The 22991-nt window shown below is 38.4% G+C and overlaps 1 pseudogene; it reads left to right on the top strand.

The window, feature by feature from the left end:
- Positions 1 to 4777: 4777 nt before the first annotated feature.
- Positions 4778 to 22579, top strand: LOC121255092 (annotated as a pseudogene).
- Positions 22580 to 22991: the final 412 nt, after the last annotated feature.

Raw genomic sequence — 22991 nt, 5'->3', positions numbered from 1 at the left:
GGAGGAACGCCACAAAGGTTGTGATTTACCTTTGATAAGTTCAAGAGTTCAATCAAGAACAAGAGGAGAAAACTCAACTCACAAATAAAATTCAATATTGTCTAATCTCTCAAATGAGGCTACAAAGAGTTTTTAAACCCAAACCTAATCAAAACTCTAGCCAAAATAAAGCCCCTTTCACCCAAAATTACCCTTGATGATCAGTACCTACTACAGTACCCACGGCTACAGTAACCCCTACAATAAATTGATGAAACCCTAGTTCCTAAAATGTAACTTTCCAAATAAGCCCTTGGCCAAAATACAAAGCCTTCCCAAAAACATAGTTCATAAGAAATAAGACATGTCAGCTAAGCATCTTCAAGCCCACTTATTTTAAACTAATAAAATAAATCATTTAACCAAATTAGAAGCCTCCAATAACAATAGGCCGTATCTCTAAGTCATGTCTTTCACAACTTGAATAAAGTGCATTAAAGCTGGTTCTCCTTCTTCAAGCCCATCTTGAGTGTTGGGCTCCTGCTAGCTTCATCCCAAGTGGATTGCACCAATCCGTGCATTGATTTCTTGATCTTCTTGGCCCTTGATCTTGTAATTGGCCCATCTGGAATTTGCAAATGATCTTTAAGATTAGGCCCACCTTGGTTCCCATCATTCCCCTTCTCCTCAAAAGGATTCGACCTCGAATCTCCACCTGGATCAAAAGGAAAAATGTTAGTAACATTGAAAATAGCAAAAACATGATACTTACCTACTTCATATGTATTTACGTTAATTTTCTCAAGAAATTGAAAATGTTCATCCAAGCTACTCCTATCATCAACAAGCAAGGCCATTAAAGGTAATGGAGTAAGTGGATTAAAACCATAAACAACCTCAAATGGAGAATAAGAAATAGTAGTATGCAAGGTTTTATATGCACACTCTAATAAGGGCAAATGATACTCCTGCAAATGTCCACGTAGCAATTCAATGAATGGCAAATGATACTCCCACAAACGTTCATGAAACACACCTAAATTTTTTCTTACACCACTCCAATTGTATGCAAACTCAATGAATGGCAAGTAATACTTCCACAAATGTTCATGCAACACGTTAATGAATGGCAAATGATACTCCCACAAACGTTCATGCAATATATTCAAAGTCTTCCTTACACCAATGTTACCCAACAAACCACCATGTCTATCACACACAAACAACTTAAGCATAAAACTAGTTGGCACACAAAATCTATTCCCTCTAAACAAGTACCAATTTAATTTATAGAACTTACTAAACGATGCTTTTTCACATGATCCATACACACTAGCAAAGTCATCATCATTAGCATGCAATTCCTTATTATATTCAAGTCTCAACAATTTTGCATCTAAAATGAAGATAAAGACGTACCTTCTTGCTAAAGCATCAACCACAAAATTTTCCATACCTTGTGTGTATTTGAATACATGAGGAAAAGTCTCAACACAGTCCTCCCACTTAGCATGCATTATAGTCAACGACATACCTTGTCCCTTCAAGTGTGTAAAAAACTCATGTTCTTCAAGGAAAGGTCGGTTAGGAATTGTCGCACCTGGCACAAAATCAATGTAGTGCTTTATCTTTGGCAATCCACAAAACACGCCGCTAGGAATTATGACCTGATATCCCTGCAACAAATAAACAACAACACTAGGCAAAGAGTTGTTAAATTTGTTAGTATAAAAGTTTGCCTTAGCATAAAAACTCACTTTTGTCTCTCTGTTTCTCTTTGCAATCTCTCTTTCTTTTTCCTCTTGTGGCACTACTCTTTTTTCTTGACTCTCAGCCACCTCTATATTTTCTTTTTAACTCTCTCTTTCTCTCGATGTTTCGGCCTTATTCTCTCTTTTCATCTCACTATGTTTTTCATTTTCACTCTCTTTTTTTCTTTCACTCTCCTCCTTTTTTGAACTCTCGGCCTCACAATTGTTTTCCATCTCATTCTTTATTTTTCTTGAGGTTTCAGCCTCACCCTCATCTTTTGCCTTAGGTAGTTCGGTCTTCCCCTTTGTTACAGCTTGATCATTTTTGTCCCACTTTTGTTTCCAAGGAGTACTAGAAACGAAAGTATACCTTGATGTACCCTTTATTTTCAACTTCCTTTCCACCTTCATAGCCATGTGTACCATGTCCTCTACCTCCACATAATGTTGCAACTCAACTACATAGGCTATCTCCTTATTCAACCAACTCAAAAATTTTGTCATCGTAGCCTCCCGATCCTCCACTACATTAGTCCGAATCATATAGCCACCTTCATCTCCTTATAGTAATCCTCTACACTCCTAGACCCCTGTGTAAGATTTTGTAATTTTTGGTGGAGGTCTCTATAGTAGTGGCTAGGAACAAATGTCCACCTCATGAGAGCTTTCAACACTCCCCATGTCTCTATAGGCCTCTCATAATTCCTCCTCCTATTGGTCACTAATTGATCCCACCAAATAATAGCATAATCAGTGAATTCAATTACCGCCAACTTCACTTTCTTCTCCTCACAGTAATTATGGCAATCAAACACCAACTCTATTTTTTTCTCTCACTCTAGATAAACCTCAGGGTCAGTTCTACCTTGGAAAGGTGGTATTTTCATTTTGATGCTACCAAGGTCTCTATCTACACCATCCCGACCCCTTAGATTCCCCTCAAATCCTCTTTCATGCCTAACTGTTCTATTTCTACCCGACCCAACGTCAGATGCTAAGTCTTCCTCATCCTCACCATCTCCTTCATTCTCATACTCATTTTCAACTCTATGCTCACGTCGCCCTCCTGTCCCTCCCACCTTGTAGATTTCTAATCGCTACTTCTTGATGATCCATCCTATCCCTCACTTCATCCAACACCAAGTTCAACCGCTCAAACTGTTGTTGCATGGCTTGCAACACAAAGGATGAGTTATCTGCTCTCCCCCTTGGTGATGCGCTACTCCGATGAGACATTATCAGGCGCTACACAAAAGAATGTTAGTGGGAAACAAAAAAAAAAGTAAACCTCACACACTCCCTCAAGTGTTTACACTCGAATAATGACACTCCACTCGTGTTTCACTCTTAATTGGCTTTTTCCGATAATAGTCTCACACTCTCTTGCCTTTTACCTCAAGAGTTTTCCCACTCCAGTTCTTTAAGAACTAATTGACTCAATCAAAAGAAAGCAACGTTGTTTTATCCCAACTAGTAATTAGGTCCAAGAAACAAGAATAAGAGAAACACAGAAGGAATGAAAAAAAAATGGCACGTGAATCAAGAAAATTATACGAATGAAATAGTTAAGAATAAGACAAGATACCAACTAAAATCACCCCCTTTGATGATAAGGCTCAAGGAAAAAAAATCTCGGATTTTTTTTTTTTCCTTCCTTTTCTTTTCTTTTCCTTTCACCAACTGATTTGATCACAATCAAGAACAAGCAGTTGAGAAAACTCTTACAATAACTCAAAAACCCTTGGGCAAGTGATATACGGCAGCCCCTAGAACAAGAGATTTCAGCCAACACAAACCCTAGAACAATGAATTTCAGCAATCCTAACAATAGTGAAGAAATCTGCTAACCACCACTATTTTTTTTTTTTTTTTTGTAATCAATCTTAGAACAATGAAGCCCTAGAATTAAATATGCAAGAAATAAAAGATAGAATAAGACCTGATTGGAAACCTGGCTCTGATACCAAATGATATGAACCCGTGGGAATGAATTCCCTTGAACCCACAATCAATTTGAAAACTCCCCAAGAAAGCCAAAAATCAAGTCAAGGATGGAGAATCTAGACACCGATGAGAACCCGTTTCAAGAACCCAGATTATATTAAAATCTAGACCAGTTGAAGAACCCGTCTCAAGAACCCAGATTACAAAGGAGGAACGCCACAAAGGTTGTGATTTACCTTTGATAAGTTCAAGAGTTCAATGAAGAACAAGAGGAGAAAACTCAACTCACAAATAAAATTCAATATTGTCTAATCTCTCAAATGAGGCTACAAAGAGTTTTAAAACCCAAACCTAATCAAAACCCTAGCCAAAATAAAGCCCCTTTTACCCAAAATTACCCTTGATGAACACTACCGGCTACAGTACCACGGCTACAGTAACCCCTACAATAAATTGATGAAACCCTAGTTCCTAAAATGTAACTTTCCAAATAAGCCCTTGGCCAAAATACAAGGCCTTCCCAAAAACATAGTTCATAAGAAATAAGACATGTGAGCTAAGCATCTTCAAGTCCACTTATTTTAAACTAATAAAATAAATCATTTAACCAAATTAGAAGCCTCCAATAACAATAGGCCGTATCTCTAAGTCATGTCTTCCACAGGTTGAATAAAGTGGATCAAAGCTGGTTCTCTTCCTTCAAGCCCATCTTGAGTGTTGGGCTCTTGCTAGCTTCATCCCAAGTGGATTGCACCAATCCGTGTATTGATTTCTTGATCTTCTTGGCCCTTGATCTTGTAATTGGCCCATCTGGAATTTGCAAATGATCTTTAAGACTAGGCCCACCTTGGTTCCCATCAGAAAGGTTGTTTGCTAACCTCAAAAAGTGCACCTTTTGCACGGATAAGCTTGTATTTCTTGGCTTTGTTGTTAGTAAGAGAGGAATTGAGGTGGATGAGGAAAAGGCGAAGGCTATCCAAGAGTGGCCAACGCCTACAACAATCAGCCAAGTGAGGAGTTTCCTTGGCTTAGCTAGCTTCTATAGACGGTTTGTGCGTGATTTTAGTAGCTTAGCCGCCCTCTCACTGAAGTCATCAAGAAAAATGTGCCGTTTAAGTGGGGAAAAAAAACAAGAAGAGGCATTTAGTCTGATCAGAGAAAACGTAATTAATGCACCTTTGCTTGTTTTACCTAACTTTGCCAAAACTTTTGAAATTGAGTGTGATGCTTCAAGAATAGGTATTGGAGCTATTTTGATGCAAGAACGCCGTCCAATAGCTTATTTCAGCGAAAAGTTGAGTGGGGCAGCCCTAAATTACCCCACTTATGATAAGGAGATGTATGCCTTGGTGAGGGCTTTGGAAAATTGGCAACACTATCTATGGCCAAAGGAATTTGTGATTCACACAGATCATGAATCTTTGAAGCATTTGAAAGGACAGCAAAGGTTGAACAAATGCCATGCTAGGTGGGTGGAATTCATTGTAACATTTCCTTATGTGATCAGATACAAGCAAGGTAAGGAAAATGTGGTGGCTGATGCATTGTCCCGAAGGTATGCTTTACTTTTCATTTTGGATACAAAAATGTTTGGCTTTGAACACATTAAGGATTTGTATGTTCAAGACTCTGATTTTTGTGATGTGTTCAAAGCATGTGAAAAAGTGGCTTTTGGTAAGTTTTATAGGCATGATTTTCATCTAGTTGGGTGATTGGTCAAGGCTCAACAAATCTTGTCAATACGATCTTGGGGTTCCAAGCCATCATTGTTATCGGGTTTCATCACAATTGTTGGTGGAGCTCATATTATTTTGGTATCAGAGCTTTGGTTCTAAGATAAGTTTGTCTATCTTTTATTTTCGTTCTATTTCCTGTTCTTTGCAGGAAAAAAAAAAAAAGACATTAAAAAAAAAAAAAGGTACACGATTCCTGTAAGAAAACTTCTTCCTTTCAATCATCTTGTATCTCACCTTATTCAAGTACTTGAACTTTTGATGAGTTTTGGTTGTTTATTTTCTGAATTGCTGCTGGATTATTTTGAATGAGTTTCTTGAAGTTCGATTAAGAACTAAAGAAGACACAGAAGAGTGGAAAAAGGCAAGAGTGTGTGAGACCATATGAGGGTAAAAGTCGTTTAGAGTGAAAACACGAGTGCAAGTGTATCAATTCTTGAGTGAAACACGTGAGGGAGTGCTTGTGAGGATTCTAACTTTGTTTGCAGATTTTAAAACATGTCTAATAATCAAGAAGAAGACACAACCGAAGAATTTCGACAACCTCCAGTTCCAAACCTCCAAATGCAAGCGATGTTAGGGGAGATCAGCCATATGTTGAGGGCTGAATTAGAACCTATTCACGAAAGGTTGGACAGGGTAGAAGCGGAAACTCCTAGGGGCCAGCAACATGACATCCACAATAGGCAGCATGGTGGGCGTGGTCCGTGGTGGAATGTTGATGGAGAGGCGGAGTGATAGGAACCAAGGTGGGCCTACTCTTAAAGATCCAAATGGGCCAATTACAAGATCAAGGGCCAAGAAGATCAAGGAAGCAATGCAAAGATTGGTGCAATCCACTTGGGATGAAGCCTGCAAGTGCCCAACACTGAAGATGGGTCTGAAAGAAGAAGAACCAGCTTTGATCCACTTTATTCAAGCTGTGGAAGACATGACTTAGAGATATGGTCTATTGTTATTGGAGGCTTCTAATTTGATTAAATGATTTATTTTACTAGTTTAGAATAAGTGGGCTTGAAGATGCTTGGCTCACATGTCTTATTTCTTATGAACTATGTTTTTGGGAAGGCCTTGTATTTTGGCCAAGGGCTTATTTGGAAAGTTACATTTTAGGAACTAGGGTTTCATCCAATTTATTGTAGGGGTTACTGCAGCCGCGGGTACTGTATCCGGTACTGTTCATCGAGGGTAATTTTGGGTAAAAGGGGCTTTATTTTGGCTAGGGTTTTGATTAGGTTTGGGTTTAAAAACTCTTTGTAGCCTCATTTGAGAGATTAGACAATATTGAATTTTATTTGTGAGTTGAGTTTTCTCCTCTAGTTCTTGATTGAACTCTTGAACTTATCAAAGGTAAATCACAACCTTTGTGGCGTTCTTCCTTTGTAATCTGGGTTCTTGAGACGGGTTCTTCAACGGGTCTAGATTTTAATATAATCTAGGTTCTTGAAACGGGTTCTCATCGGGTTTAGATTCTCCATCCTTGACTTGATTTTTGGGCTTTCTTGGGGAGTTTTCAAATTGATTATGGGTTCAAGGGAATTCATTCCCACGGGTTCATATCATTTGGTATTCAGAGCAAGGTTTCCAATCAGGTCTTATTCTATCTTTTATTTCTTGCATATTTAATTCTAAGACTTCATTGTTCAAGTGGTGGTTAGCAGATTTCTTCACTATTGTTAGGGTTGCTGAAATTCATTGTTCTAGGGTTTGTGTTGGCTGAAATCTCTTGTTCTAGGGGCTGCCGTATATCACTTGCCCAAGGGTTTTTGAGTTATTGTTAGGGTTTTCTCAACTGCTTATTCTTGATTGTGATCTAATCAGTTGGTGAAAGGAAAAGAAAAGAAATGAAAAAAAAGGAAAAAAAAAAATTCCGAGATTTTTTTTCTTGAGCCTTATCATCAAAGGTGGTGATTCTAGTTGGTATCTTGTCTTATTGTTAACTGTTTCTTTCGTATAATTTCCTTGATTCACTTGCCATTTTTTTTCATTCCTTCCGTATTTCTCTTGTTCTTGTTTCTTAGACCTAATTACTAGTTGGGATAAAACAAGGTTGCTTTGTCTTGATTGAGTCAATTAGTTCTTAAAGAACTGGAGTGGGAAAACTCTTGAGGTAAAAGGCAAGAGAGTGTGAGACTATTATCGGAAAAAGCCAATTAAGAGTGAAACACGAGTGGAGTGTCATTATTCGAGTGTAAACACGTGGGGAGTTTGATGATCAATATTTGAACTGATGCAGGATTGAGCGTGGGTATAGAAATAGAGAAGCTAGGATGGGTAGGCCTAGGAGGGATAATGATTTAGGAAATATAAAGATTAAAATCCCATCTTTTCAAGGTAAAAATAATCCTGAAGTTTATTTGGAGTGGGAAACTAAAATGGAGATGGTTTTTGATTGTCACAACTACTCAGAGATAAAGAAGGTTAAGTTGGCTGCAATTGAATTTACCGATTATGCCATTGTGTGGTGGGATCAATTACTGATTAATAGGAGGAGGAATAGAGAGCCACCCGTGGACACTTGGGAGGAAATGAAAATGCTTATGAGGAAGCGTTTGGTACCCAGCCATTATTATAGGGGATTGTATCAAAAATTACAGAGGTTAATTCAAGGATCTAAGAGTGTGGATGAGTATTACAAGGAGATGGAGGTAGCTATGATCCGGGCTAATGTAGAAGAGGACCGGGAAGCCACCATGGCTAGGTTTTTGCACGGTTTAAATCGTGAGATTGCGGATATAGTCGTGATGTAGTACTATGTTGAGTTGACGGATATGGTGCATCAAGCCATAAAGGTGGAGGAACAATTCAAACGAAAGGGATTGGCTAGGAGGGGACTGCCTATGGCTACAACCAGCTCGTGGAAGACAACTCCAAAAAGGGACGAGCAGCAACAAAAGAAGCCAAAATTTGAATCCTCTAAGAATGCCAACTTATAGACCGCCACTACTTCTGGTACAGTCGAGACTTCAAGTTCTAAAACACGTGATATTAAGTGTTTTAAATGTCAGGGACGCGGACATATAGCCAGCCAGTGTGTAAACAAGAGAGTGATGGTGATAAATGCCCAAGGAGAGCTTGAGTCAGAAAATGGGGAAGAAATAGATAATGATGATATGCCATCTACGGAGGATGCTGTGGTTGGAGATTTATTGGTTGCAAGGTGAGTTCTCAATGTGCAGGTTAAGGAGGAAGAAAGTAACCAAAGGGAGAACTTGTTTCATTCTCGGTGCTTTGTAAATAACAAAGTTTGCAGTGTCATTATCGATGGTGGGAGTTGCACAAATGTAGCCAGCACTTATTTGGTGGAGAAATTGGCTTTAACTACCTTGAAAATCCTCAACCTTACCGGCTTCAGTGGTTAAATGAATGTGGGGAAATCAAGGTGACAAGACAAGTGTTGGTGGCATTATCCATTGGCAAATATGAGGATGAGGTGCTTTGTGATGGGGTTCCTATGCACGCATGCCATTTACTGTTGGGAAGACCTTGGCAGTATGATCTGAGGGTTACGCATGATGGATTCACAAATAAGTATTCCTTCACTCTTAATAGGCAACCTATTACTCTTGTGCCATTAACTCCAAAACAGGGCAGGGAGGACCAATTAAAGTTACAAAGTTTGAATGAAAAAAAAAAAGGAAAAGGAAAGGAAGGCCGAAACTGAAAAAAAAGACTTTCAAAAAAAAGGAGAGAAAAACATTGATCAGAGTGAAAAAGAAAGAGTGAGGATTTCGGCTATAGTGAGAGCAAGAGAGGAAAAATTCAATTACATTGCAAAAAAAAGTGAGATCAAGAGAGCATTATTTTCACACCAGCCCCTTATTGTACTCATGTACAAGGAGACTCTTTTATGTACTAATGATGTCGTCGGTGCTTTGCCGAGCAATATTGTTTCTCTTTTGCAGGAGTTTGAAGATGTCCTTCCTGAAGAGGTACCTTATGGTTTACCTCCAATCCGAGGGATTGAACATCAAATTGATTTCATATCTGGTGCATCAATTCCAATCCGACCTACTTATAGGAGTAATCCCGAGGAGACCAAGGAACTTCAGATGCAAGTAAGTGAATTATTGGAGAAGGGGTTTGTCCGTGAAAGTATGAGTCCTTGTGCGGTTCCGGTGCTGTTAGTTCCTAAGAAGGATGGAACATGGAGGATGTGTGTTGACTGCTGAGCCATCAACAACATAACGGTAAAGTATCGTCATCCCATTCCTAGACTAGATGATATGCTGGATGAATTGCATGGTTCTTGTGTCTTTACAAAAATTGATCTTAAGAGTGGATATCATCAGAATAGGATGAAAGAAGGTGATGAATGTAAAACTGCTTTTAAGACTAAATATGGTTTGTATGAGTGGTTAGTGATGCCTTTCGGTTTAACTAATGCTCCGAGCACATTTATGCGTTTGATGAACCATGTTTTGCGAGCATTTGTTGGCAGATTTGTAGTTGTGTATTTTGATGATATCTTGATCTATAGCAAAAATTTGGAAGAACATGTAATGCATTTGAAATCTGTTTTGGAAATTCTAAGGAAAGAAAGGTTGTTTGCTAACCTCAAAAAGTGCACCTTTTGCACGGATAAGCTTGTGTTTCTTGGTTTTGTTGTTAGTAAGAGAGGAATTGAGATGGATGAGGAAAAGGTGAAGGCAATCCAAGAGTGGTCAACGCCTACAACAGTCAGCCAAGTGAGGAGTTTCCACGGCTTAGCTAGCTTCTATAGACGGTTTGTGCGTGATTTTAGTAGCTTAGCCACCCCTCTTACAAAAGTCATCAAGAAAAATGTGCCGTTTAAGTGGGGAAAAGAACAAGAAAAGGCATTTAGTCTGATCAAAGAAAAGTTAACTAATGCGCCTTTGCTTGTTTTACCTAACTTTGCTAAAACTTTTGAAATTGAGTGTGATGCTTCAGGCATAGGTAATGGAGCTGTTTTGATGCAAGAAGGCCGTCCAATTGCTTATTTCAGTGAAAAGTTGAGTGGGCAGCCCTAAATTACCCTTTTTATGATAAGGAGATGTATGCCTTGGTGAGGGCTTTGGAAAATTGGCAACACTATCTATGGCCAAAGGAGTTTGTGATTCAAACAGATCATGAGTCTTTGAAGCATTTGAAAGGACAGCAAAGGTTGAACAAACGCCATGCCAAGTGGGTGGAATTCATTGAAACATTTCCATATGTGATCAGATATAAGCAAGGTAAGGAAAATGTGGTGGCTGATGCATTGTCCCGAAGGTATGCCTTACTTTCCATTTTAGGTACAAAAATGCTTGGCTTTGAATACATTAAGGAATTGTATGCTCAAGATTCTGATTTTGATGATGTGTTCAATGCATGTGAAAAAATGGCGTTTGGTAAGTTTTATAGGTATGATGGATTTTTGTTTCGGAAAAATAAACTGTGTTTGCCAATATGTTCTTTGCACAAATTGCTTGTGAGAGAAGCTCATGGTGGTGGTTTGATGTGTCATTTTGGTGTAGCTAAGACTTTAAGAATTTTGCATGAACATTTTTTTTGGCCTCATATGAAACGTGATGTGGAAAGAATTTGTGAGAAGTGTATCACGTGTAAACAGACCCCCCGGTTTGTACACCCCTTTGCCAATACCCAGTGAACCTTGGACTGATATTTCTATGGATTTTGTTTTAAGTTTACCTAGGACTAAGAGGGGAGAGATTCAGTTTTTGTGGTGGTAGATAGATTTTCCAAGATGGCACACTTCATTGCATGTCATAAAACTGATAACGCATCACATATAGCTGATTTGTTCTTCAAAAAAATTGTTAGGTTACATGGTATGCCTAAGACCATTGTTTCTGATAGGGATGCTGATATGAACCCGTGGGAATGAATTCCCTTGAACCCACAATCAATTTGAAAACTCTCCAAGAAAGCCAAAAATCAAGTCAAGGATGGAGAATCTAGACCCGATGAGAACCCGTTTCAAGAACCTAGATTATATTAAAATCTAGACCCGTTGAAGAACCCGTCTCAAGAACCCAGATTACAAAGGAGGAACGCCACAAAGGTTGTGATTTACCTTTGATAAGTTCAAGAGTTCAATCAAGAACAAGAGGAGAAAACTCAACTCACAAATAAAATTCAATATTGTCTAACCTTCAAATGAGGCTACAAGGAGTATTTAAACAAAACCTAATTAAAACCCTAGCCAAAATAAAGCCCCTTTTTACCCAAAATGCCCATTATGAACAGTGTCTCGCTACAGTACCGCGGCTACAGTACGCTACAGTACCTCTTAAAACCCTAATTCCTAAAAAGTAACTTTCCAAATAAGCCCTTGGCCAAAATACAAGGCCTTCTTGAAAACCCTAGTTCATTGAAAATAAGACGTGTGGGCCAGGCATCTTCAAGCCCACTTATTCTAAACTAATAAAATAAATCATTTAACCAAATTTGAAGTCTCCAATAACAATAGGCCCTATCTCTAAGTCATGTCTTCCACAGCTTGAATCAAGTGGATCAAAGCTGGTTCTCCTTGTTTCAAGCCCATCTTGAGTGTTGGGCTCTTGCTAGCTTCATCCCAAGTGGGTTGCACCAATCTATGCATTGCTTCCTTGATCTTCTTGGCCCTTGATCTTGTAATTGGCCCATCTGGAATTTGCAAATGATCTTTAAGACTAGGCCCACCTTGGTTCCCATCAGATGCAAAGTTTTTGAGTTACTTTTGGAAGACTTTGTGGGGAAAGCTGGGAACTAAGTTGTTATTTTCTACTACTTGTCATCCACAAACGGATGGCCAAACTGAAGTAGTAAATAGAACTTTGTCGTCTTTGTTGCGTGCTATCATTAAAAAGAACGTGAAAGCATGGGAAGATTGTTTGCCACATGTTGAATTTGGTTACAATAGAAGTATACATTCTGCAACTAAGTTTTCACCATTTGAAATTGTTTATGGGTTTAACCCATTGTCACCTTTGGATTTAACTTATTTACCTTTGAGTGAACGTGTGAACTTAGATGGCAAAAAGAAGGCAGAATTTGTAAAGATGATTCATGAAAAGGCACAGCTGAACATTGAAAGGAGGACTAAACAATATGTCCATCAAGCCAACAAGGGACGCAAGAAGGTAGTGTTTCAACCTGGAGATTGGGTTTGGTTGCACTTAAGGAAGGACCGTTTTCCAGAGAAGCGGCGTTCAAAACTCCTACCTCGAGGTGATGGGCCATTTCAAGTAGTAGAACGCCTCAATGATAATGCCTACAAGCTTGACTTACCAGGTGAGTATGGTGTCAGTGCAAGCTTTAATGTTGCTGATTTGTCTCCTTTGATGTAGGTGATGATTTGAGGACAAATCCTTCTCAAGAGGGGGAGAATGATGCAAACCAAAGAGCTAGACATGCTGATCATAAAAGTGGGAATGGAGCTAAATTTGCACAAGACCCTTTGTCACTTCCTAGTGGCCCAATTACAAGACTTAGAGCCAAACGTTTCAAGGAAGCACTAAATGGGCTAATCCAAGAGAATTGGGCTGATTCTAAAGAGACCAATATGGGCTCAAATAATATTCAAGACTTAGTCCATGTCATCAAGCCAATTGAAGAGGCTAATTAGCACGTAGAAATATGATGAATGGTCTATCCATTAAAGGACGTGAATTTGTTAAGTTTCAATAAAATTAAATAGGTGAATGAACTTGGTCTTGCCTGGGTACCTGAAATACATTGAATTTAGTCATTTAGTCATTTTTGGCTGCCTCTAGAAGTCCAAGAGGCCTAAAAATCGTGGGACTTGTTATGTTAATATTTGTGTTGCTTTTAAAGCTGTAGTTATGACTTTTCCTATTCTTGGAGGGTTGTTCCAAGTATATTGAGGGGTTATTTCGAGTTTTAATATCAGATTTGAAATTTCAAAAGATTATTTGTCTTTGTGAGGTCTTGTGTTCCTCTTGGTTCTTCAAAGAACTCTTTGAACTTATCAAGTTAATCTTGTGGCGTTCAAGCTCGAAACTTATCATCTTGATTCTGATTTCTTGGTGTGGTGTTTTCAATCCTTCGTACTCTTGGTTTTCATCTAGTTGGGTGACTGGTCAAGGCTCAACAAATCTTGTCAATACGATCTTGGGGTTCCAAGCCATCATTGTTATCGGGTTTCATCACAATTGTTGGTGGAGTTCATATGACTTGGGATGAAGCTAGCAAGAGCCCAACACTCAAGATGGGCTTGAAAGAAGGAGAACCAGATTTGATCCACTTGATTCAAGCTGTAGAAGACATGAGTTAGAGATAGGGCCTATTGTTATTGGAGACTTCCAATTTGGTTAAATGATTTATTTTATTAGTTTAGAATAAGTGGGCTGGAAGATGCTTGTATTTTGAGAAGGCCTTGTATTTTGGCAAAGGGCTTATTTGGAAAGTTACTTTTTAAGAATTAGGGTTTCATGAGGTACTGTAGCGTACTGTAGTGAGACACTGTTCATCAGGGCATTTTGGGTAGAAAGGGGCTTTATTTTGGCTAGTGTTTTAATTAGGTTTAGTTTAAATACTCCTTCCTCATTTGAAGGTTAGACAATATTGAATGTTATTTGTGAGTTGATGTTTTTCCTCTTGTTCTTGATCGAACTCTTGAACTTATCAAAAGTAAATCACAACATTTGTGGCGTTCCTCCTTTGTAATCTAGGTTCTTGAGACGGGTTTTTCAACGGGTCTAGATTTTGATATAATCTAGGTTCTTGAAACGAGTTCTCATTGGGTCTAGATTTTTCCATCCGTTGACTTGAATTTGGCTTTCTTGGAGAGTTTCCAAATTGATTGTGGGTTCAAGGGAGTTCATTCCTGCAGGTTCATATCATTTTGTATTTAGAGCATGGTTTCCAATCAGGTCTGATTCTATCTTTTAATTTCTTGCATCCTTAAATTTAATTCTAGGGCTACATTGTTCTAGAGTTGCCAAAAACAAAAAAAGAAAAAAAAAATTGCATAAACGAAAAGTAGGCTGCCAATATTCTGAGGGTTTTGGGTTTGATGCATATCTGAGTTTGTTAATTGCTTGGAATGTCGTTCCATTGATTCTCTTCTATTTCATTGTCAATTCTTGTGCGCTTGAATTCAGTTACTTGATTTTCACAATTGAGTATTACTGTTTGTGATTTAATTAGAGAGAGGAAGAGAAAAGAAAAGAAAAGGAAAGAAAAGACGAGAAAATTCAAAGGTTGCTACATAGTTACAACAATGAGAAGAAAATACATTTTTTGAGTGAGCTTTATCATCAAATGGGCTGAATACATCTTTGTAGTTGGTATCTTGTTTTATAATTACTCTTTCTCTCATATAAATTCCTTGAGTCTCGTGCCATTTTATTCATTTCTTATTGCTTGTTTTTTAGATCTATATTACTAGTTGGAATAATACAAAATTGAGTGGGAAAACTTGAGTGGGAAAATTATTGAGGAAAAAGGCAAGAGAGTGTGAGACTATTATTGGGAAAAAGCCAGTTAGGAGTGAAACACGAGTGGAGTGCCATTATTTGAGTGTAAACACGTAAGGAAGTGTGTGAGATTTTTTCTCTAACATTCATTTGTGCAGCACTTTACAATGTCTCATCGGAGTGGCTCTTCACCAAAGGGGATGGTAGAGATAACTCATCCTTTGTGTTGCAGTCCATGCAACAACAGTTTGAGCAGTTGAACTTGGTGTTAGGTGAAGTGAGCGATAGGATGGATCATCAAGAAGTGGTAATTAGAAATTTACAAGGCAGGAGAGTAGGAGGAGGAGTGAACCTTGTATTGAACATAACTGTAAGAATGAAGAGTATATGGTGAGTTTCTTGTTGCAAGGCATGCTCTCAATATACAAATTAAGATGGATGATACAGAGAAGCAGAGCGAGAACATTTTTCATACTAGATGCCACATCAACAACAAGGTATGTAGTATGATCATTGATTTGTGGAGTTGTATTAATTTGGCTAGCACTACTTTAGTTGAGAAATTGAATTTACCTGCCTTAAAACACCCTAGACCATACATGTTGCAGTGGTCGAGTGATTGTGGGGAGGTTAGGGTCAATAAGCAAGTGCTAGTTACTTTTTCAATTGGAAATTACTAGGATATGCTCCTTTGGGATGTAGTGCCTATGCATGCTGGTCATATTTTGTTGGGGAAGCCACGGGAGTATGATATGAAGGTGATCCATGATGGGTTAAGGAACATGTACAGTTTTGAAAAGAATGGAAAAACAATCAAACTTGCTCCTTTAACTCCAACACAACTGCATGGGGACCATTTGAAACTGCAAAGTGAGGTTGCTCAAAAAAGAAAGAGTGAAAATGAGTGTGATAAAAAAAAAAGTGAAAATGAGATTGAGCTAAAAAGCAAGAGTGAAAGTGAGATTGAGAAAAAAAGAAATAGTGAGGCCGAAAATGAGAGAGAGAGAGAAAAGATGAGTGTGAGGCTGAAACCTCAAGAGAAAGAGAGAATGAGCTGAAAAACAGTTATCAGGTCGAGAGTTCAAAACAAGATGAAGGAAAAGAGAGTGACAGAAAAAAAGAGAGTGAAAAGCAAAAAGAGAATGAAAAGGAAAAAGAGAGTGAAAAAGAAAAAGATTGTGGAAAGAAAAGAGAGAGTGAAGAAAGTGAGAGAAAAACAAAAAGAAAATGAGTTTTTATGCTAAGGCGAGTCTTAATACTAACGAACTTGACGTATCTTTACCTAGTGTTATTGTCTTTTTGTTGCAGGGATATGAGGTCATGTTTCCTAGAGGTGTGTTTAGTGGATTGCCACCTATTAGGGAGATAGAGTACTACATTGATTTTGTGCCAGGTGCGACATTTCCTACCCGACCTTTCTTTGAAGAACATGAGTCTTTTTCACACTTGAAGGGACAAGGTAAGTCGTTGACTATAATGCATGCTAAGTGGGAGAACTGTATTGAGACTTTTCCTCATTTATTCAAATACACACAAAGTATGAAAAATTTTGTGGTTGATGCTTTAGCAAGAAGGTACGTCTTTATCTTCATTTTAGATGCAAAATTGTTGAGACTTGAATATAATAAGGAATTGCATGCTAATGATGATGACTTTGCTAGTGTGTATGGAACAGTGAAAAAGCATCGTTTGGTAAGTTCTATAAATTAGATTGGTACTTGTATAGAGAGAATAGATTTTGTGTGCCAACTAGTTTTATGCTTAAGTTGCTTGTGTGTGATAGACATGGTGGTTTGTTGGGTAACTTTGGTGTAAGGAAGACTTTCAATATATTGCATGAACGTTTGTGGGAGTATCATTTGTCATTCACTGACGTATTGCAGGAACGTTTGTGGAAGTATCATTTGTCATTCATTAACGTGTTGCATGAACATTTGTGGAAGTATTACTTGACAATCATTGAGTTTGCATATAATTGGAGTGGGGGAAGAAAAACTTTAGGTGTGGGAGTATCAATTGCCATTTATTGAATTGCTACATGGACATTTGCGAGAGTATCATTTGCCCTTATTAGAGCGTGCATATAAAACCTTGCATACTACTATTTCTTATTCTCCATTTGAGGTTATTTATGGTTTTAATCCACTTACTCCTTTACCTTTGACGGCTTTGCTTATTGATGATAGGAGTAACTTGGATGAACATTTTCAATTTCTTGAGAAAATTAATGAAAATACATATGAAGTAGATCTTTCAAGTAAGTATCATGTTTTTGCTATTTTCAATGTTACTAACATTTTTCTTTTTGATCCAGGTGGAGATTCGAGGTCGAATCCTTTGAGGAGAGGGGGAATGATGGGAACCAAGGAGGGCCTAGCCTTAAAGATCATTTGCAAATTCCAGATGAGCCAATTACAAGATCAAGGGCCAAGAAGATCAAGGAAACAATGCATGAATTGGTGCAATCCACTTGGGATGAAGCTAGCAAGAGCCCAACACTCAAGATGGGCTTGAAAAAAGGAGAACCAGCTTTGATCCACTTGATTCAAGCTGTGGAAGACATGACTTAGGGATAGGGCCTATTGTTATTGGAGACTTCTTGGTTAAATGATTTATTTTATTAGTTTAGGATAAGTGGGCTTGAAGATGCCTGTATTTTGAGAAGGCCTTGTATTTTGGCAAAGGTCTTATTTGGAAAGTTACTTTTTAGGAATTAGGGTTTCAAGAGGTACTGTAGCGTTACTGCAGCCATACTGTAGCCGCGGGTACTGTAGTGAAACGCTGTTTATCAGGGCATTTTGGGTAAAAAGGGGCTTTATTTTGGCTAGGGTTTTAATTAGGTTTAGTTTAAATACTCCTTGTAGCCTCATTTGAAGGTTAGACAATATTGAATGTTATTTGTGAGTTGAGGTTTTTCCTCTTGTTCTTGATTGAACTCTTGAACTTATCAAAGGTAAATCACAACCTTTGTGGCGTTCCTCCTTTGTAATCTAGGTTCTTGAGATGGGTTCTTCAACGGGTCTAGATTTTGATATAATCTAGGTTCTTGAAACGAGTTCTCATCGGATCTAGGTTTTTCCATCTATTGACTTGAATTTGGCTTTCTTGGGGAGTTTTCAAATTGATTGTGGGTTCAAGGGAGTTCATTCCCGCGGGTTCATATCAACATATCTGCACCCGCATGAGTACGTATGAAAATGAAATTGGAATGTGGGTGACACCACCGGCATTAGTACTTGATGTGCTCCGATGACCAGTTAATTAGGCTCCATTCACAACTTGTTGACCTTACTTTGTCCACTCAGGGAATTTTGCACTAATTTAAACACCCAAGCATGAACAAGGGACTTCCACTAAAACTAGACTCAAAGAAGACTAACTTTAATGATGGAATCATTATGAGAGAATGTGAGTGAAGTGAGGGAAGTAGTGACCTGCACATCTCAAGTACTTCTGAAAAGGGAGGTATGGCCTTGTATGACATCTTGAGGTATGGTGGTTATGTCACAAAAGGGCAAAATAGTTAGTGGTTTTTAGGCAAAGAAATATCCAAGAGAAGGGTGGTAGTGAGGTGGCCTTCGAACTTGACATCATGCATGACTTTGGGCATGTTATAGGAAGATGTTGGTCTGCCAAGGGTGGGGGAAAACTTCCTCTAGAAACTTTGCCAAGTTTTCAAAACTCGTGGGCCTTAAACAAATGGGCTTCATTTGGGGTTTAGAGAGGGTTTGGTTTCGGTTTAAGATGCTATCAAACCCAAATCTAATTTTTCTTGACCCAATCAAATTTCCAAAGTTTAAAGAGGTGGATAATGATGTCATAACATGAATTTGAGGAATTAATAGCATGTGAAAGTAATTTAATCAAGTGATTAAACACAATGCTAGAAATCAGATCAAATAGGATTTGGCTTAGGTAGCTTAATCTCACACCTTGATTTCCTTCACAATACATCTCATGGTTCCTCTTGATGACAAGTGCTCAATACTATTCACCAAGTTTGGCTAAGATCTTGCTAAGTGTCGAAATAAAATTTCTCTAACATAAATTGGACATTTCACACTGTGATTTTGAAAACACTGCGTTAAGTGCTATTGAGGTTACCATTCCCTCCGAAAAATTGAAGAATAAACTTTATACTGGAAAACCCTAAATATACATACTAAACTAACCGTGTAATTTGTTTATAAAAATTCACCCCGAAGTGCCTCGAAATAAACAAAACGAGTTTTCGAGCAAGCGTTTTCCTCCGAAAATTGAAAATGGGATTTTGTTCCATAAAATCCTAAATAACCAGCTAAGCCTAATGGAGCAGACCATATCGTATTTTGACACTTCTAACTGTTTCAAATCAACAAAATCGCATTTCTAGCACCATAGTGAATGGCAATACTAACTATGCTGACATACTAAAACCTACGTGATTGGTCAATTCGTGAAAACTTACTGGGTTTTCACGAGATTCCTAAAGTCTAAAGAAATTCCACCATTGAATTTCTAGCGGACTGTTTCATGCAAATGCCTGCTTGTGTGTCAAAAATCTATGTGATGAGCACCTGTGTGGTGGAAGGAAGTTACTAGTCTGAAATAGGCTGAGTACTAGTTTTTACAAGCTTTATACTTATATAGAGAAGGATTATTCCTTACCGTATATTACTGTATTTTTATGTATTTTGCATAAAGAAAGGGCAACGTCCCGAAATGGTGATTCCTCGCCACATTTAAGGGATGCACGTAGTTGTAAGAGTAAGGGTGATTCCTCACCACGCATATACATGTTCGTCCAGTATTTTCATGAAAAGTTTTCATAGCATCTTCATTAACATTATCTCTCATTAGCAGTTTTGTCATAACCGCCTAACCTACCTATGGATTCATTATCGGGACCATAGACTTTGATGCAGGTTTAGACCCCAACATAACACCAGATGAAGAAGAGTCAATCTCGTCCAAGTCCTAATTACAGAGACTAGTACTCGCCTTAGTACCAGTACGTACCAGTACGTGCCTTCTATTAGGATGTACATTATTAAGTTTGGTGATTATTTGTAATATGTCTGCCACTTTATGGCGACTAACCTTATGTACTTTCGATGATTTAATATTTTAAGGTTTTAATGTAGGGCGAGAAACCCCTTTTGCCGTAAAGTTTAGTATTTCAGTACTTAATTGTTAACATTGTCATCGCAACGTGTTCTACTTAAATTTCTCCACGATTTTGTAATTAAGCATTTTACACGTGTACTTCCCTCTAGAAAATAATTACATGCCTATTTCAATTCCCTCTTGGGAGTTGACCGATTGGCCATCCTCCTTGGCACCATGGATCCTCACCTAGACTTTCATGAGGAACGGGGCACCACACTAGAACTATCAGAACTGTGTTGTACAGCATTGCCCATAGACAAGGAATTTTGATAACAATCCCCATTTCACTTTCAAGATCGTTGAGTATTCCAATACCCTTTTCCTTCTTCTTTTTGTTCGAAATTCAATGAGACTAAGAGTTCGAAGCCTTCATCAACAAGGAGATCAAGAACGCTACCCAACCTTTAGTATTTATTTACTGCCCGGGTAGGTTCATTCCTAAGACTACACTAGTAATGTGGGAGGTAAAATATCTATGGGGTATATTCAAGCTTTCATATTCTACTTCTCACCCCTTTTTCTCATGAAGTGCATGTTCTCTCATTATGGTTATTTACTACTTTGATGATGTGATTTCAAAGTGATCAGTACTCATGGGGTCAAATTGAGTGATTCCCCATACCATTCCTTGGGATAACTTGCCTTGTGTTTCACTTAGGTAGAAGGATTCCACATGTTGATCGAGGGTGGAGCTTTTTTGTACTGTTCCACATGATAATGCCGGTAACAGAGCCTTCGTGTTGATAACGTGGGGTGATTCCGGTATTGTTTTGTTTGAAGAATTCACGTGTTGACTTGGTTAAGAGATTCTCTGCTTCAAATGGGTGGAGTGATTTCCTGTATCGTTCGGCTATATAGATTCCCCGCATCAAATGGGTGGAGTGATTTCCTGTACTTGGTGGTGTGTATGGCAATTTATGATTATGTTGTTTTACTCAAAGGGTGATTCATCGCCATACTTACTATATATATGGGTTTCATTCAGAGGGTGATTCCTCGTCTCACTTATGCTATATGTGGTTTTAGCCCTTGTTTACATGACACTTGTGAATTCATATGCATCACCATAGTCTTGTATTGTTAGTGCTATTATGGGTGTTAACTTACTGAGATTTCATTGAAATCTAACTGTGGTAGTCCCCTATGGGTTTGGCCCTCAGAACTGTAGACTTTGATGCAAATGTAGCTGAGGAGGGTTACCTCGAGGAAGAAGGACAAGTGCAACCTGAGGAATAGCCATGTGAGACTCTCCCATTAAGTTTGTAATCTTTGTAAATTTTAGGATGCTTGTTATACTTAGGTGATGAATAGTTTATGGCGTTTTATATTTCGATTCGGGCGATGAACAAGTAATTTCTATTAATGAAGGAACAGTGACTTATGGGTATTTCTATTAATGAACAAGTAATGAAGAGCTTCTTTGGTACCATTGGTGTTAGTCTCCAACTAATTCCCTTACTAGTTCAGCTGCGATTTTGATACACACGTGCGCTTGGCATACGAGCACACAAGAATCCCATGAATGCAAGGGATGTAGCTGTCTGGCAGGCATCCTGGGGCACCATAGTTCCTTGCCAAACCATAATTGGGGTTGGGGGTGCCAAATACCAGTACCACTTACTTGGCATTGCAATCTGCCCAATTGGTATCGTCATTCACACAATCACTGATTGTTACGTAGTTTCATACATTTAGACATTCACTCATTTCCTTTCCTTTATTTCCATTCCTTTCTATCCTTTCCTTTTCTTTCTTTTCATTCATCAATTTATTTCATACATTAAGACATTCATTCATTTCCTTTCCTTTATTTCTATTCCTTTATGCCCTTTCTTTTTCTTTCTTTTCATTGATCAATTTATCTCATTTCATAAAACATCATTTTATGACATTGAGCACAAACATCATCACTTCATAGATCATAAGAACAATAATTACTACATATACCATTTCATCATGCATACATCATAGAGATGAATAAACAAGGGTTGCCAAAGAAAGGTTGTGAGGACAATGCTAGCATAAGGGGACACCCCTTTCTGAGGGCAAAAGGACAACGAAGAAGAGAGTTGTGAAGGAAAAGATGATATCCCCTCATTGGTTTAGTGAAAAATGAGGAGGCAAGGTCTGCAAAGTGCAACTAGTCCAAAGAATGGACAACCAACACCACGTAGAAAGCCTATTCAGTGTAGGGTGTAACAAATGGCTTTTCACCCTATGTCAGGTGAGCAAAAACCAGGGCAAAAATGGGGAGCTAAAGAGGCTACCTGTTGTAGAAAAGGGGCCAACAGTGCGAAGGCGAGAAAGGTTAGGCAAAGAGCGAGTAACAAGCATGAGTCAAGCAACGGTCAAGGAAAAAACCCATATAGATGTATAAGCTTTCCAAGATAACACGAAAATGCTCAAAAGGCAGCAATATTATGAGAAGCCCACACTACACCTTAGAGCTCACATCAGGAACGAGTCAGCAAAAAAGATTGCTGCCCTACAGACCATTTCATCTGGACCCAGAGGTATGGTCCAGTGCCACATGGAAGACCCGTACTTGGGGAAGGACTACGAATTGGATGCAAGGCAATCTGCAGGAACATGTGTGCCTTGTCCCATCAATGTCTTTATCATCCTGCAAAGGGACTGCTGAGATTGAAGGGCTCCTATTCAAGGACATCAGTAGTCAGAAGGACACCTAACAATCCCACCCTATAAATGGCTTAAGGTAAAAGTCAAAATATTACTTTTGAGATCATAAGTATTGGAGTTCTTTGGAGTTAAGAGTCTTCAAGAAAGCATGTGACTTCAAGAGAGTGATGGGAAGAGTAGCATCAACTCCGTCGTAGTCTTTTATATACTATGAGGTAGGTGAGCTTTTAAGAATGTTATGGAATGTGAGGTGAATGTTGTGAGAATGTTATGGTTAAGCTTTACATATTTTGTAACTTTTCTCTTTCTTCTTATGAAAATAATATGCATCTTCTTCATTATATTTATGGATCATCTTTACTCTGTGGTTTGAGGCGATGAGTTGGAATACTTTGAATTGGTGGTGATTGTGA

The sequence above is a fragment of the Juglans microcarpa x Juglans regia genome, chromosome 3D (genome assembly GCF_004785595.1).
Source record: "Juglans microcarpa x Juglans regia isolate MS1-56 chromosome 3D, Jm3101_v1.0, whole genome shotgun sequence".
Lineage (NCBI taxonomy): Eukaryota > Viridiplantae > Streptophyta > Magnoliopsida > Fagales > Juglandaceae > Juglans > Juglans microcarpa x Juglans regia.
This window is presented reverse-complemented; position numbering and strand designations above follow the sequence as displayed.